Source organism: Rhinolophus sinicus, linkage group LG02 (genome assembly GCF_036562045.2).
Source record: "Rhinolophus sinicus isolate RSC01 linkage group LG02, ASM3656204v1, whole genome shotgun sequence".
Taxonomy (NCBI): Eukaryota; Metazoa; Chordata; class Mammalia; order Chiroptera; family Rhinolophidae; genus Rhinolophus; species Rhinolophus sinicus.
This window is the reverse complement of record NC_133752.1, coordinates 117186771-117203001: the sequence shown is the minus strand read 5'-3', so window position 1 is coordinate 117203001 and position 16231 is coordinate 117186771. Positions and strand designations below refer to the sequence as shown.

At 40.4% G+C, this 16231-nt stretch overlaps 1 pseudogene; it reads left to right on the top strand.

Annotated features, from left to right (window-relative positions):
* Nucleotides 1-8579, top strand: part of LOC109437396 (small ribosomal subunit protein uS2) — a 34659-nt pseudogene extending 26080 nt beyond the window's left edge.
* Nucleotides 8580-16231: the final 7652 nt, after the last annotated feature.

Below are 16231 nucleotides of genomic sequence, written 5' to 3'. Positions count from 1 at the left end.
ATATGCTGCAGCCACTACTGCCGCTGAAATGGCACCCACTCCTATGCAGTAGAAGGAGACATGAGGCAGGCCTACTTTCATTCCTCCTACTGGTAAACCCAAGCCGGCAAGCAGCACAGAAATTAGGTTATATCTATAATGTCTCATATACCAAAATAAGCCTTCTTAGGGAAATATTTATAAGGCATATCATTTTTCTAGTTTGTCCATTTTCAACACTATACACTGGTTGGGGATACTCTGGGTGTCGCTTCTAGAAAGAGCCCTAAACTCCAGAGTTTATAAAACCATCAGGAGGATTAAGGACAATGACCAAGCTCCATGGAAAAAATTGTGTGCAATTAGTAAAATTAACTTAAGTACCTTTTATTCTTTTAGAAATACGTCCACAAATCCTTTGACATTTCTCTCCTCCCCCTTCCCTTGAGTGTGGGCTTGATGTAGTCACCTGTTTCCAGTGAATAGATTGCAACAGAAGGGGTGGTGTGTCACTGCCTAATTAGGTTATCACAAGACTACAGTGAAGGTGGAAACAACCCAAATGTCTATTGACAGATGAATGGATAAACTATATGTATATATTCCATACATAATATGGAATATTATTCAGCCATAAAAAGGAATGACATTTTGATACATGCTATAATATGAATGAATCGTGAAAATGTCATACTAGTGAAATAAACTAGACACAAAAGACAAATATTGTATGATTCCACTTAGATGAGGTATTTAGGATAGGCATACTCATGGAGACAGAAAGGAGAAGAGAACTTAGTAGAGGTTAGGAGTAGGTGGATAAAGAGTTATTGTTCAGTGGGTACAGAGCTTCTGTTCGGGGTGATGAAAAGGTCTGGAAATGGATAGTGGCAATGGTGGCACAACAATGTGACTGTACTTAATGCCACTGAATTGTACACTTAAAAATGGTTAAAATGATAAATATGTGTCATATATATTTTACCATAATAAAAAAAGTTTCCCCCTCCCTCACAAAAGAGACTGCAGCTTCTATGTTGAGTGTTCTCTCTGTCTGTCTGTTTTTTGGACCGTTCACTCTAGGAGAAGCCAGATAACATCTCTTGAGGCTGCCCAGGGTGCTCTACGGAGATGCCCATGTACTAAAGAACTGAGGTTTCTACACACTAGTGAGAAGCTGATGATTCCAGTGAGTGAACCATCTTGGAAGCAGGTCCCCAGGCCCATCCAAGTCTTCAGAAGATGCAGCCATGGCTGATACTTTGACTGTAATCTCTTGAGAAACCCTGAGCTAGAGCCACCCTGCTAAGCCACTCAGGGATTTCTAACTTTCAGAAATGGTGAAATAATATGTTTGTTGTCTTAAGCCACCACATCTAGAAGCCATTTGTTACACACAAATAGATCTTAAATGCAATACAACTATATAAACACAAATTCACAATAATATTAAATAACATAAGTTCACAATATTATTAGATGATAATGCTCATCTAAAGCAAACTTCTTTCTACAAAGCAATTAGGCTATGCTAGCTACTTGAGGTTAAGGAAAATATCTATCCTGATCCTATTTGTATCCTTTTCTCACATTTATGTGGTTCTCTAAAATATGACCATCTCCTCTCTGGTTCCATATGGCTCCTTTTCCCATATTTGTCTGTGTGGGAATGGGTATTTTTATATCAACTGCAGAACATTCTTGGTTTCTGTCTGCAGTAATTCAAAATTCATAGCTCAAATGCACAATCTGTATTTCAACTTTATGTCTAGAACTCCATATAATACTTCTTTATGGCAAAGACAAACACTAAATGTCCACAAACTGGCTCTACCATCTGTTTTTTTTCTTTCTTTGCTCTCTCATTCTTTCTAAACCCTGTCTTTATTATAGTGATGACGAAAGCAATCTGTATATAGCTCTGAAGTTTGTAATTACAATAACTATCACCAGAAAAAAATTCTTCACCAGTCACCAATGTCTGGTATAGACGGGGTGGGGGCCATCTAAAGCAGCGTGTTGAAGATGAGGCCTGGGGACCTGGTTGACCTAGGAATAGTGTTATCTATATGACATTTTGAGGAATCACTCAGCTATTGAAGAAGGACCCAAGCAATAGCAAAAAGCCAAGTTGAGGTGACAAGTCATGAGGCAAATGGAGTAGAGTAGGAGGAGACTTTAACAGAAGACCATTATCGAATAAACATGACAAAACTGGAGTAAGAAACAACATGCTATTCTATGAAGTCATGAATCTAAGCCATTAACCCATAAATACTGACTATGTTGCAGGATATTACTTTGGTTAAGTTTGGGTCAGATTCTGAAACAAGCCAAATTAAGCTAGAAATCAGAAGGGACTGATATTACAGGACTTCTTGTGTTGCATTATGAAGTATTCCATTATTTTTCTCTACCTTGCAAATACCATTTGTACACAAGTCATTATGTATTGGCATCATACATTCCTTTGAATATTTGTATAGCAGTGTAAAGCAGATAAAGTCCCAAGGCCTCCCTACCTCCTAGCCTTAGAAGGTGATCAGATAACCTTAGATAAGGCCTTTAGAGTCTCTAGGCCTCCGTTGTGTCATCTATAAAATGGGACCACTTTACCCAAGATATGTGGACTCGATTAAATGATCCGCTGAAATTCCTTGTAACTCTGAAATCTGCAATTCTATGGGTTGTATGTTCCTAGGGAACCATCCTAGCATGGAGAGTTCAAACAGTTTCTCTATCTCCACATTACATGTCCGCCAACTCAGAACAGAAGCATAGTTTGTACTCTGAAAACTCATGAAATATGAGTGGTTTAAGAGTAAACAATGGGATTGTGAGCACCTATCACCAGTGCATTATTTCCACGGAAGTTATTACCTTAGTATGAAGATGGCACTTCACAGGGTGAAAACCTGATGGAATATCCCATTCAATCAGGACAGCAGTCCTGGAAACTCCACCTAGGGCAACGAGGGCATTTACATGAAACTTGACCTGGGATATATATAAAGGATGGTGTCATGCTAAGAAGCAAGAATTCCAGAGGTTACACTATGTCAACGTCACTGTTTTGACCGACTCTAGTGGCAAACGAATTTAACTGGGTGCTCAGAACACATTATGGGGAAGTGAAACAGCAAGCAATTGCTTTTTTGTTTTTCTTAAGAGTTTTTCCATTTCTCGTCAAATAAAGAATCCTTGTACGTGAGTTCTCAACCTGTTGCCCCTGCTGACAGGTTTGGAAGCCCAATCTGATCTGATAGAGTTCAAGTCAGTAGCCTGTGGTTTGACAGCTTCTCCAAGGAAGAATGAAACATGTGCTGGAAACTCCCCACCTCCATCCTTTGACCTTAATGCTTCAGGGGAAATGAAAAGCAGCTTCTCTTGACAAAAAGATTGGCAATCTCTGCTGCAATGTATTTCTTTTTCTTTAAGGCCTCCATGAAATGAAAGATGTTTGCAAGCAAAGCTAGGTCAAATCTATTAAGGGAGTGGGTGAGGTATTTCCCTCCTGAAAACCAAAGAATAACAGAGAAGAACCTTTTCTGACAACACAGGAGTATCTTTTTGTTTGTTTTATTTTTATTTTTTTTTTTATTTTTCACATTTATTTACTGAACAGTAGGAATAAAAATTTAATTGGGGTATGAAAATGGCTAATTATTAGAAGAAAAGAGGAAAGGATTTCAAAGATGGAGTCCCTGTAGTCTACGTATTGTGTCAAGTTGCTGCTCCTTCCCTGAGCCTTTCCCATCTCCCTTCCTTCAGCAATTCTGTTTTCATCTTTCCAGCTTCCAGAGAATCATCAAAAAGCTGAGTTTCAGTAGCACTGGCCTAAAAGACATTTTATTATTCTCTCCAGCCCTCAAATGGACCATCTTACCAGAATTTGTTCCATCATTAGGCGGGAAGAGATGACTTGAGCAAGACTTTCTCCAAACTACAGCCACATTTTTTAATTTATTTTTTTAGTAATCTAACACCTGCCGTCTGCTTTATATCCAGAAGGTTGTTCTTAGCAGGAAGGTGGCACTGCAAGGGGTAAAAACCTGGCTGAATGTCTATGAGGATTCATTAAATAATATCCAAAAGGCCCTTCAGAGGGCTTTGCAAAATACAACTCAAGACAGTGCAGTGATTTCCTAAATCCAAGATTTCAGGTTCATCTTTGATGGTCCCTGGACAATGGCACTGTCTGGTTACATAGAGAAGGAGAAATATTAAACCATTTTTATTTCAGCTGACCATTTTACAGAGACAAGAAGTTAATTTTGTTTGATTTCTCTATTTCAGTACAGGACAATAACAGCTGGACAGGGATTTTGCCCAACACTTTGTGAGGTTTATATTCAGCTGACTTTGTCAGATTGGCATTTTATATCAAACCAGTAGAGCTCTGTTATTAAGACACCAGACTCCTACAACTTTAGGAAGATTCTAAACCAAAACACATTCTCTGGACCACTAGAGTCTCCATGACTGTAAGTCTGATGTACTTGAAAGATCCATTGCAGTCCAGTAGGCATCACAGTGGAATGATCTGGAATCAGACTGTCTGGATTTGAAGATTAACTCTACTATTTGCTTACAAACGTGGTGACTTTGAGAAATGGTAGATCACAGTGGTTAACAAACAGGCTTTGGAGACAGACTGCTTGTGTTGAAACCAAATAAATGGTGATTTATTTGCTGGGTGATATTAGGGAAGTTCTTCAAACCTCTGGACTTCAGTTTTCTCATCTGTGAAATGGGGACATGAATGGCATTGAATATTCAATTGTTGGGGGGAGGATCAAACAAGCTGATGCATGTAGAATGCTTCAAACAGTGTCTGGCACGCAGTAAGTGCACAATAAATGTTAGGTAGAGTGATTGCTATTATTCTTTCCAAATTTTCAGCCAATGCCAGGCAAAAATCAAAAAGAAATGGAGCTAACAAAGGAAAACTCTGGCAAAAATAATGAATTCAGCAAAACTCAGAATCAGGCAAAACTTACCCATTGACACCCTCTTTCCATTTTCTCTTTTCTGTTAGTGTCCATATTCGTCCTATAACACTGTCTCCAAGCGCTTGATTTTTTTCTCTGCTCCACTCCATGCTACCTTTCATCAATCAACTTTACCCACACTAGTTCCATGCCTTCAGGACTTTGCTCTGAGTCAAATGATGGTGATGATGATGATACATAAAATCGAGTTTAAAATGTTAATGAATACTGATAAGTGAACGTTATCCTTTTGGGATATCATATTTGCATTTCACAAAATGAAGACTGCCCAAACTAAGAACTTCAGGTAATGTGAGAGGTGAGTAACGATGATATTTTGGAGCAGGTAGAACATCAATTGTCCCTGAATCACAGGTAAGCTGCTATGTGGGGAGCTCACGGAGCTCATCCTAAAGTTAACTGTTTAACATAAAGCATCACAGATAGACTTTGAAGCTAAAGCAGAATGCACTGTGCTTAAACACACCATTATTAGAGTGACAGGCGTGGCATCAAGGTTCCAGTATTACTGGTCCCACAGCTCCCAGGGCTGCTGTCAACAAGTCCTGACAAATTGGACTAGCCAAATCTTTCAGTCACATCTAATTTTCCTGAAGACATAGAGATACCTGCTTAAGATGTTCCAGAAAAAAAGCCAAGTCTGCAGAACAGAGCTAGCAAATAGAGAAAAATGGCAGAGGCCCAGCACTGACTTCCATCACCCGTTATTATAACCCGGCATAGACGGCATTCTGAATTAGAAAAAGAGGTCAAGGTAAGGGGATTTGAGTTCTAGATCCATCTCTGCTATTAAAGGATCACGTCTTTAAGCAAGTCAATTCACATTATCTTGGAGGGTCCTATTTGGAAAAGTAGGGGAGAGACTCTCTAGAACATTATCCCTCTATTCTCCCTACTCAGGGAATCCTTAGAGCCCCGCAGAGCCACTTAACTCTTCTGCAGACAGGCAGTGGAAGGCAATGGACTTTCCTGATCAAAGAAAGTCATGAGGAAATTAAGATGCTGAGAGTAATCTGGGTGAGAGGAAAGTAATATGGAATAAGGTAGAACTAGCAACACTGGAAACAAGATCATGAGCTAGAAGGCTTTTATAGTCAAAAATATAGTCAAGTAAAATAAGGTAGGCAAGTGACTCTCAGCTCTGGCTGCATTCTAAGGAGATTATAAAAATGCAGATGCCCAGGCTGTATCCCAGAACAGGTGTATGGAACTTTCTAGGTTTGGGTCTAAGCATCAATATAAGGTTAAAATGCTTCCAGTGTAATCTTAATCTTCAGCCAGTGGTGAAAACCACCAGTGGGGACAATGCTGGTTTTTAACAATGAAAAGGAAGAGCTGTATACAAGAGGCTGCTGTAAGTGACCTGAGCGGATGGCCACCAGATTAGACAAGAGAGGTAAAGGTCAGGAAAAACTCCAAGAAAACTTAGACTCAAGCAACTGTGCCTAAGAGAATGGGGAGATCATGACATTATGGTGGGAGGGAAATAATTTTGTGGGGAAGATGAGTTTGAACTCAAGTGAATAGCAGGATATCTGAGTGATTCCATCTCTTCATAATATCCAAAGTAATGGGCAGCACCATAGCTACTCTGACCAGAAAATTTATCCTTGAATAGACTATCCATTTGCTTTTACCTAAAAACTGAGCTGAAATAAAATGGCACTGTAAGAAAATGGACTAAGAAGGTGCCATATACTTCTTCAGTGTTAGTTGTTGTTAGCTTAACTCCTGTTGGAGGGTTATACATTCTTTGCATGCTCATGACAACTATGGACTTAATTCCCAGAAAAAAAAAATATCATTGCATACATACATATGAAGTTTTGTATGGAACCCAGGTTAGGAATCTCTTGTTTTAGACAGGGACTAAAGGGGGCACCAAGCCAAACAAAATTTTTGGTGCTGTTGTTATTACTATTTGTGTGTTTTTATTTTAAGATGGAGATCTACAGACAGAAAAGAAATATAAGTAGGGAAGAAAAGATAGTCAGGAAAGAGATGTGTTAAACGGACAGCCTCATTTCTAACAATGGGGTCACCGCTGAGTCTTGAAAGAAAGCACTCTCTTTCCTAAATGCTTTGGAGCATTTCATGTCTCCTCTGTTCTTTATTCTTCAATTAAAATGTGGATGTATTATGTGCACCTGTCCTAGCTTTGTTGTTAAAACATTCTGGGAACTACAAGAAAACATACCAGCTCATGATAACTATCTGCTATTTTAATAATCTCTAGCAAATAGGATTTCAGTATCTAGAACTTTGATTTGGAAGATGAAACAGCTCTTGTCAGTTTTAATAGAAAAAGGCAGCTTGATTTCCAATGCTCTGTTTTAATTTGGGTTTTACTAGCCAGTGATTTTATTGAAAGTGAAATCTATATTCTTTAGCATCTCGGCTCTAAAATGGGAAAATCACAGCTTCGGTAACAGAATTGAGACTGAGGTCCTGATAGCTTTCTGAAAAGGAATTTGGATAAGACTTCCAAGTAAATGCTCACAATTACTCATGTTTAAACATATACAAACAGGTTTAGAAAAACTTGTTGAATTCAATGAAGTAATTAGGTACGAAGAAAATACCCTGTACTTCTTTGCCAGATTCTTATCAACATGGTCTATACTTGTTCCAAGGCAATAAAAGGGGTGGGGTCAAGGTCATGACCAAGAGGGAATTCATGTGCCCAAACTCTCACTATCTCCATGGAGAAGTGTTGTGCTTTCCTGAGCTACCCAGGGCGGGGTCCATACAGTGTTGTTCTGGGTTCTTGTCCTAATTTAGAGGGAAACTTTCACAATACCCGAAGCCCTTGATATCCTAGAAATCAAAGAAGAAGATGTTCTCAAATTCCTTGCAGTGAGAACACACTTAGGTGGCACCGACTTTGCCTTCCAAATGGAAGAATACATCTACAATAGGAAAAGGGATGGTATCTACATCATAAATGTGAAGAGAACCTGGAAGAAGCTTTGGCTGGCAGCCCGTGCCATTGTTACAATTAAAAACCCAGCTGATGTCAGTGTCATATCCTCCAGGAAAACCGGCCAGGGAGCTGTGCTGAGGTTTGCTGCTGCCACTGGAAGCAATCCCGTTGCTGGCCGCGTCACTCCTGGAGCCTTCACTAACCGGATCCAGGCAGCCTTCCCAGAACTTCCACTTCCAGTGGCTACTGAGCCCAGGGCTGAGCACCAGCCTCTCACAGAGATGTCTTATGTTGGCCTGCCTGCCGCTGCTCTGTGTAACGGACTGTCCACTGCACTATGTAGAAACTGCCATCCGTGCAACAACAGGGAGCTCACCCGGTGGGTCTGATGCCGCGAAGGAGGGCGGTGAAATTCTGTGCATGGGCGTCACCGGCGCCTGGGAGCACCCGCGGGAGGGCACGCCTGACCTCTACTTCTATAGAGAGTGGGAAGAGATGGCGAGGAAGAGCGGCCTGCAGCTGAAAAGGCTGTGACCAGGGAGACAGATGGTTCTGACTTGAGCAGTGAAAGAAAATTACTTTTCAAAAGGTTCCCTTCTCCTCAAGTTTCACAACAAAGACCTGCCCCTCCCCCCCATGAGTCTACTGCATGTGAACTAGGGTAGAAATGGTTTAGAAAAGAGAGAGAGAGAGAAAGAGAGAGAGAGAGCTTCTTGCTAATAACGTGCATATAGTCATATAGTCATTGACCATCTGGAGTCTAGGTTCGATGCACACCCCTGGTAACCCCTGGTAACCCCATCTTACCTGGGACCTTCCTAAGAAGGTGATGTAGAAAGGAGACAAAAGAAGGGATCTTGGCATCAAAAGGACATGGGTTTAAATCCCAGCCACCCTACGACTGGCGAATAGACTGAAATGTCACTTCATTTCCCTAAGCCTTGTTTTCTTTGATTGTAAAATGTAGGCAATAACTTCCAACTAATGGATTCAATGCAATGAAAACGCAGGCCTTAGACAAGGTCTTCAATACACTTTAGTTCCTCTTTCCCTATGATCCCTCCTCCCTTCCTTTCCTTTTTGAGTCACAGCCAAGGATAGCATGCCTTTTCCTGGTTAAGTAATGAGAATTTTGTTTGTCTTGTGCAAACCCAAGGCAGAGAGTAACTTACTTACAGGAGGCTGAAAATCCACAGTAACTGGAAGATTAAGTTTTAGACATTTCATTTATTCTCTTTTTCTCTTTTTCTTTCTCTTGCCTTTTATAATACAGACACTATTCCCTTGGCATTTTCAAATTTACTTTTTTATTTCTACAGGTATATGTGCATTGGTTCAAGAAGAGAAATGGTAGCACAAAACAGAAGATTTTTCTAAATGTAGAATTCATTTCAGAAAGGGAGGGTGTTTTTCATGATTAGCTAGCATTTAAATGTTTGCTAAGTGCCAGACACTACTATTCTATATATCTCACACATGTCAATCCATTTCATCCTCACAGCACCATGAACTGAGTATTCATATTAGTAGATAAGGATATTGAGGCACAGAGAGATTTAGTAAATTATGCAAGGTCACACAGCTAATACATGTCAGTACTAAGATTGAAACCCAAATCTAGTTTCAGAATACTACATCTCTCTACCACGTCAGCAACTTATTCATCTCCTTTCCCCAGGAGCTCACTATATAGAAAATTGAGGGAAGATAAGTGGGAAAAAACAGATTAGAAGAAAATGAATCATGAAGGACATTTGAAATAGGTCTTGAGTTTATGTAATTGAAATTTGATGCTGTTTTCAAATATTTATAATAGAAACACTAATGTTTTTATATATGGGCAGGTAACTCAGTCTGACGAGCCTTGATGCTCCAAGTAATGATGTCAGAAAGCCAACAGAGACTCCTGATACAGTGCATGGGATGTGCTTTATTTCCCTGTGCTAATATTCCTTGACCAAAAACAATCTCAAAGTTTCCAAGGATGGCCAGACTATCCAGTCTGCTTTCTTTGAAGGAGGGAATATTTTCATTATGAGAAAGATGAAGTGGACATTTTCTTGGCTGCATTTTGATAACGTTCCTTTACTGAAAATACCTAATTTCTTCTCTCTGAACCAGACTTCTTGAATATATACTTTTAACGTAAAAGAGACTATTGTTACCATTTACTTCCTCTCCTTTCTATGGTAATAAAGAAGGAAAAGTCAAATACATTTCAGTTCTCTCAATTATCTAGAAGCCAATCTAGGATTCAAACCTAGTTCTCCTGACTCCCCATCCAGTCCTGCCACTCAACCACATGTGTTTCTGTCTCTTACACACAGGCTCTTTTTGGCCACCAGTAAACACACTGACCTTTGAAATATGGAAAGAAAAGCGCTTTGAAATAAAACTGGCACAAACAGCAGTTAGACAGCCGTCATCTGGAAGCCGAAACAAAGAAGGGCATAGTTTTCAAGCTGTCTTCGTAATTACACGAAGCAGTTATCACTCAGGCCCCAGTCTGAGCCGTACCCCCCAAATAAACAGCCGAGGTTCGAGAAAGCACATAGGCCACTTTGTTGCTCTAGCATACTAGGGGGTGGGAAGCCCCACCCGCTAAAATTCACATGTGGCTGGGACTGTTTTCCAGAGCTCCAGGCTCCTTCCTTTCTTCCTTGCCCATTAAACCCCTCTGCTCTTCTTGGCAAAAGCCTTCAGGTGAGGTAAGTGCCAATTAACAACAAAGAGCTTGATGTATTTCAAGTTTATGATTTAGCGCTGGGTTCTCATGAAATATATTCTTCTTCTCGGGTCCAGAAGGCTCCATGTGCAGAGAGCAAGGATTCTAAGTGTGGTTGAAATTTGGTTCATTTTTGTTACTGCCCTAAAAGGGATTTCTCTTTTTAGGGATTGCTCAAATAGAAAACCAGACCAACAAACCCCAGAAAAGGGCAAAACCAATTCTGAATACTCAGATTAGTAGAGCAGAAGGCTCAGCAAATTGGGGTTTTGGAAAATGTGATCTCAAATTCCTCATGGATTCTTTCAATATAAATGCGACCAGATTTCAGAATGAGGAGGAGAGATGAGAATATGTAATCCAAAGGATCTCTCAAATCTTTTCCAGTTTTCAAATATGGATTTGATTTTTATATCCCATGAATGATTTTAGTCATGTTCCAATTATTTGAGCATTATCATGTCAGTTTATGAAAAATATTTAGGTCACAGAGATCTGAAATCTGACCAATAAAATGGTCTGATTTGGCATCACAAATTCCTTCAAGTTCAAGAGGTTTGGCAATAGAAACATAAATAGGTTGAAATATATTTCAAAACAATTATTCCAATTATGAACTGTACTCAGTTCTTTAATATTTTCAGAGCCTACTGAATTTCACAAAGGGAATGACAGATGCATATTAAAATACATGCAAATACTACTACACACAAGCCACATTTTAATATATTGTTTTGCATTCATAATTTTAGTCTTGTGATTTGTATTTTCATTTGCTTGGGAACAATGACTTTCTTCTTTTCCCACTTGGGCAACAAGGCAAGACTTGTTTCTGCCCGCATCCTAATAGTATTCCTGAAAAAGCAGCAAACTTAATGGTTCAGGAACTGCTCTCCACCATCTGCTTACAGGCCCTGTAAATAGGGGCTGCATTTACAACGCATTGAAAAGGTGAAAATATGCTATCAATCAGTTGCTTTGTCACACAGTGACAAGCAATCATGTTTTGGTTGTTGTATTAAAACTGAACAGACTGCTTTTTAAAAAAATTAAGCTGTAAAGGTACAATCTCCTTTCAGATAGAGGGTGTGGCAGAGTGCCTGCTATATACTCACTAAATCCCATTCATTCCCTTTTAATCCAGGGTCACAGATAGAACGCATTTCCCAGCCTCCCCTGCAATTAGGTGATTTTTGGTTAGTGGAATGTGGCCAAAGTAATGTACACAGTGTCCTAGTCTGGCCACTAGAATCTATGGGCCAACGCTACCGTCATGCTCTTCCCTTGCTCCTGACCTGGCAAGACACAGAGGATCAAGTGGAGAGCGTCAAGGGCATAAGGAGGAGCCTCTAAATGGAAGGACTTTGGGTCCTGGAATAAAACTGTGTGGAACAGACTCTGCCCCAATCCACCTCCCCTGATCAATGTGACAAAGAAACTATGACACATATTCACTGTGTGGTAACCAGCTTCCAATGGTTGCATCTCCTTGTGTGCTCACCTCTTACATGGTACCAGGTTGGTCTGTGGGAACAATAGCATATGGCACAAGTGAGGGTATGTCACTTCTGAGATTATCTTATAAAAGACTGTGGCTTCTGTCTTGGGTGCTCTCTGTGTCACTCACTTTCTCTTTCTACATCTCTCTCTCTCTCCTGTTTTTCTGGGGAAAGCCAGCTGCCCTGTCTTGAGGTCACTTAGGCAGCTGTGAGATGCCCACATGATAAGGAGTGGAGACCTCCCTCCAACCGTCAGCAAAGGGTGAGGCCTGCCGATAACCAGGTGAGTGAGCTTGGAAAAGAATTCCCCAGCCCCAGCTGAGCCTTCAAATGCCAGCAACTCCAGCAGATAGTTTGAATACACCTTTGTGAAAGACACTGAGCTAGAATCACCCAACTAAGCTGCTCCTGGATTCTTGACTCTCAGAAACCGTGTGAGATAATAAATGTGTGTTGATTTAAACTGCGAAGTTTTGGGGTCATTTACTACAAAGCAATAGATAACTAATACAATGTGAATAAGAAGTAGACCTTTATTTACACACTGAGACATTGGGACTGTTTGTTACAGTACTTAAACACTGACTAATACAGAGTAAAAGGGGATGATCCTTCCAACAACTATGTCCATACTATAAGCAGGACTCTAAGGTTTCTACGGGTAAAGTTTTTGGTTCGTTCCTTTTTGAAATATCACTTCCTAACCCAGTGCCTGAACAAGAGTAGGCACTGAACAAATGATAGATAATGGGTGTTGCTTTCAGTAAGATGCACAGCGTGGTCCTGTGCATGGTATGTGCAAAGTCAACCCTGTCAGGGAAGCTACCGCTTTAAGGCTAGATGGGATCAACTGCACTTGACTTAGGGTCAGGAAAATTCTGGGATTGTATTCCTATCAAATACATAGATTGTAGTTTGCCAAACATTCATTGAAGTTTGCCAAAAATTCATCAAGTTATGTTTGTGTTTCCAGATGATCGTGCTTATTATGTCTGTATGGACCAGGTACTGTTAAAATGGGTACAAGTGCTAATTTATTTAATCCTTATAACAACCTGATAAAGAGCATACTGTTGCTCTTCTGATTTTTGCTGATGAGGAAACAGGCTCAGTGAAGTTCAGCACCCTGTCCCAGGTCACATAGCAATTCCGTAACAGAACCTGTGCTTGATCTCTGGACTCGCAAACTCCAAGGACCATGAGGTTATCCATTATACTCTATTGCTCCCTCCATTCAATTCTCAAAAGAGAAAGGACAGAGCTACAGAGTGCAGGAAAGGACCACTAAATTGATGGAGCAGATTGTGAGATATCCCTGTTAGGATAGACTAGCATAATCAAGACTTTTAGGTCTTGAGAGATTTCACATTAAGAGGAGCTATGCTCCAAGTTCACAAAGTGCCGAAGGACGAGAATTTATTCACCCACACTGAGGCACACCACAGGGTTTGGGCCTCCCTTGAAGCCTGCCAGGGATAGTTGAGGAGAACTTAAATGAATGCTGCTTGTAGATGACTGAATGCATTCCCCCTCTGTCTCCACATCAGCAGCACGGAGATGAGGACTATCACCCCAGAAGCTGTGATGGAGAGAGCAAGCATGTCAAGAGCCACAGAGCAACCAGCTCTATGGGGAACAGCTAAGGGGGGAGGGGGAGGCTTGTCCTCCCTGGTAATTGACAGAAACCTTCGTAACAAATTTCTTCCAATGCTTGTAAATCAGCCCAAACCTCCAAGAAATCAGGAATGGGCCAAAGAAGCACTGGGATTGTGTAGACGTGGCTCCGTTGGCCTTTCCGGCCAGCTCCATTTTTGCTTCTTTTTCATGGGAACGTGTGTAATGAGTGTGCAGGATGTATATTTGCTGCAGGCAGCTCCCTGAGTTCTCTCTGCCCAGCGCTGTGGGAAGGAGTGGAAGTTGCTGTTTACGAGGAACACTGCCAATGGGCTAATGAGAATTTTTCATGACTCTTGGATGTTTGTAGAACTAAAGGCTTTTGAAACTCGATTCCAAGGCTGACCTAGAGTCTTGGAGACAAGGATAATGACCTATGGAAAGAAGCTGTGGCTAACGCAGAAAAACCTCACTTATTCTGACTTTTATGAATTTTGGTTGCCAAAATATGCTCCTCTCAATCTTAGTGAGACAAATTTTTAATTTGTAACAGTTGATGCTAGGGCAGAGTTTTAAATTTCTTTCACTTCATGGGGCAATAGGTTTTCTAAAGACATGAATGATGCATTAATCTTTTGAAAGGAGAATATTAAAATGGTGTAGAATAATATATCATTTAAAAAATGCAGCGCTGTTTGCATGAAAAGAAATTAATATGTTCATTATAAATCACTTCAAATAATTTATTTATGCAGGGCCTCAAGGATATAATTGCAACAGGAACTAAGTTTGAATCCTTACACTTGAAAACAAGATTGAATGCTCTATAATTGTCCACAACTCAGAATATTCATATATTTATGCTAGTAATTGTGTTCTCCCAATCATTCAGAATTGATGAAGTTTTCTTAGAGAAATAAGGAACCAAATTTATGTATCTTCATACTCTTTTCCAGCTGAGGCTCACAAAATCAATTACTTGACACTAATTCAACACTTTTAGACTTTTCCATTAGAAAATCAAATAATTAAAAAAAAAAAAAAAACAGCCAATGGCTGTCATTGTATAAATAAATTCAGGTTTCACTACGAAATGGATAACTAACGTGCTTTGTTCAAGGTTACCCGCAGCCTTGGTGAGATTCCTTCTCCACTTACCCCATTATGTCACATGCATTCAATTTGCATCTTTTCCTTTAAATATCCCTAACAGAGTAAAAAAAATTATTATTATTATTATTATTATTATTATTATTATTATTTTAAGGAGGGCACAGCTCACAGTGGCCCATGTGGGTATCAATCCAGCAATGTTGGTGTTAGTAGCACCACACTCTAACCAACTGAGCTAACTGGCCACCCCCATAAGTAAAAATTTTGAGTCTGAAGAAGGTGTGAGGAAGATACAAGACACAACAGGATCCAATCAATGGAGAGGGAGGTGAGAAGCAGGTGCAAGGAGCGTGCCTACTTAATGCTAAGTGGAGCTCCCAGGTGCTGGGCTCTTCTGTGCTTCCTGCTCTTCCTGTGGCTGGTGATTCAGCCTTCTTTACATATCTTTACAACCAAGGACTACTTTGCATATATAACCTGACAACAAACCTGTTATTTTTACACCATTATTTGACACTAATGGTCAACCCCCTAACTGTTCCCTGCTTCCTATATTGTTTGTTTCCAATCCAGCACCACACTGCCACCTGAATAATCTGTCTAAAATGCAAATTTGATCCCGTTATTCCTCTGCTACAAACTGGTTTCTCACCAACAGTTTCTCAGATCTACGTTGGCTTCCAAGACCCTAGATGACCTGCTTCCAACCTACCTTTCCAGTATAGTGTTGTCACTCTCCCTCTCAGCTCTGTACTCACAGGGCACCAAACAGGTATGCTCTCCACCTTGGTGTCCTTTACCTGTTATTCTCTCTGCCTGGAATTCTCTCTCCCCCTCGACCGTTCCACCAGTGGTATTGTCTGCCTAAGGAAAGCCTACATCATTCTGTAAGATCTGCGTCTTCGTCTTGGAAACCTTCTCTGGCCTCCTGAACAGAGATGAGCTCTCCCACCTTTGAGCCTCCACTATAAAAGGTGCAGCACTTATTTTGTTATTTTAGCAGCTGTTTGTTTATATCACTTCTGCTTTTATCAGCATTTCTCAAATTATGGTCCAAAGAACAATCGCTTCAAAAATACCTGCCTTTGAAAAGTGCTGATGGTTGTTCCCATTGTAAATAGGTGTCCCTGGGGCTCTGCAGGTGAGGAAGTTTGAGAACTACTGGACTAGACTTTAAACTCCTGGAGGGCAGGCATTGTCCATTAGTACAGGGCACACAATGTATGGGTAAAAATAGCTAATTGATTCTGAGCCACAGGCTGGGCTTCTATAGCTCCTACTGTGTGTAACATTTATGAAGGCAGCTCTGGATCTGTTTAGTCTTGTTCACCATGGTATGTATTTCAGACCTTAGCCCAGGGCCTTG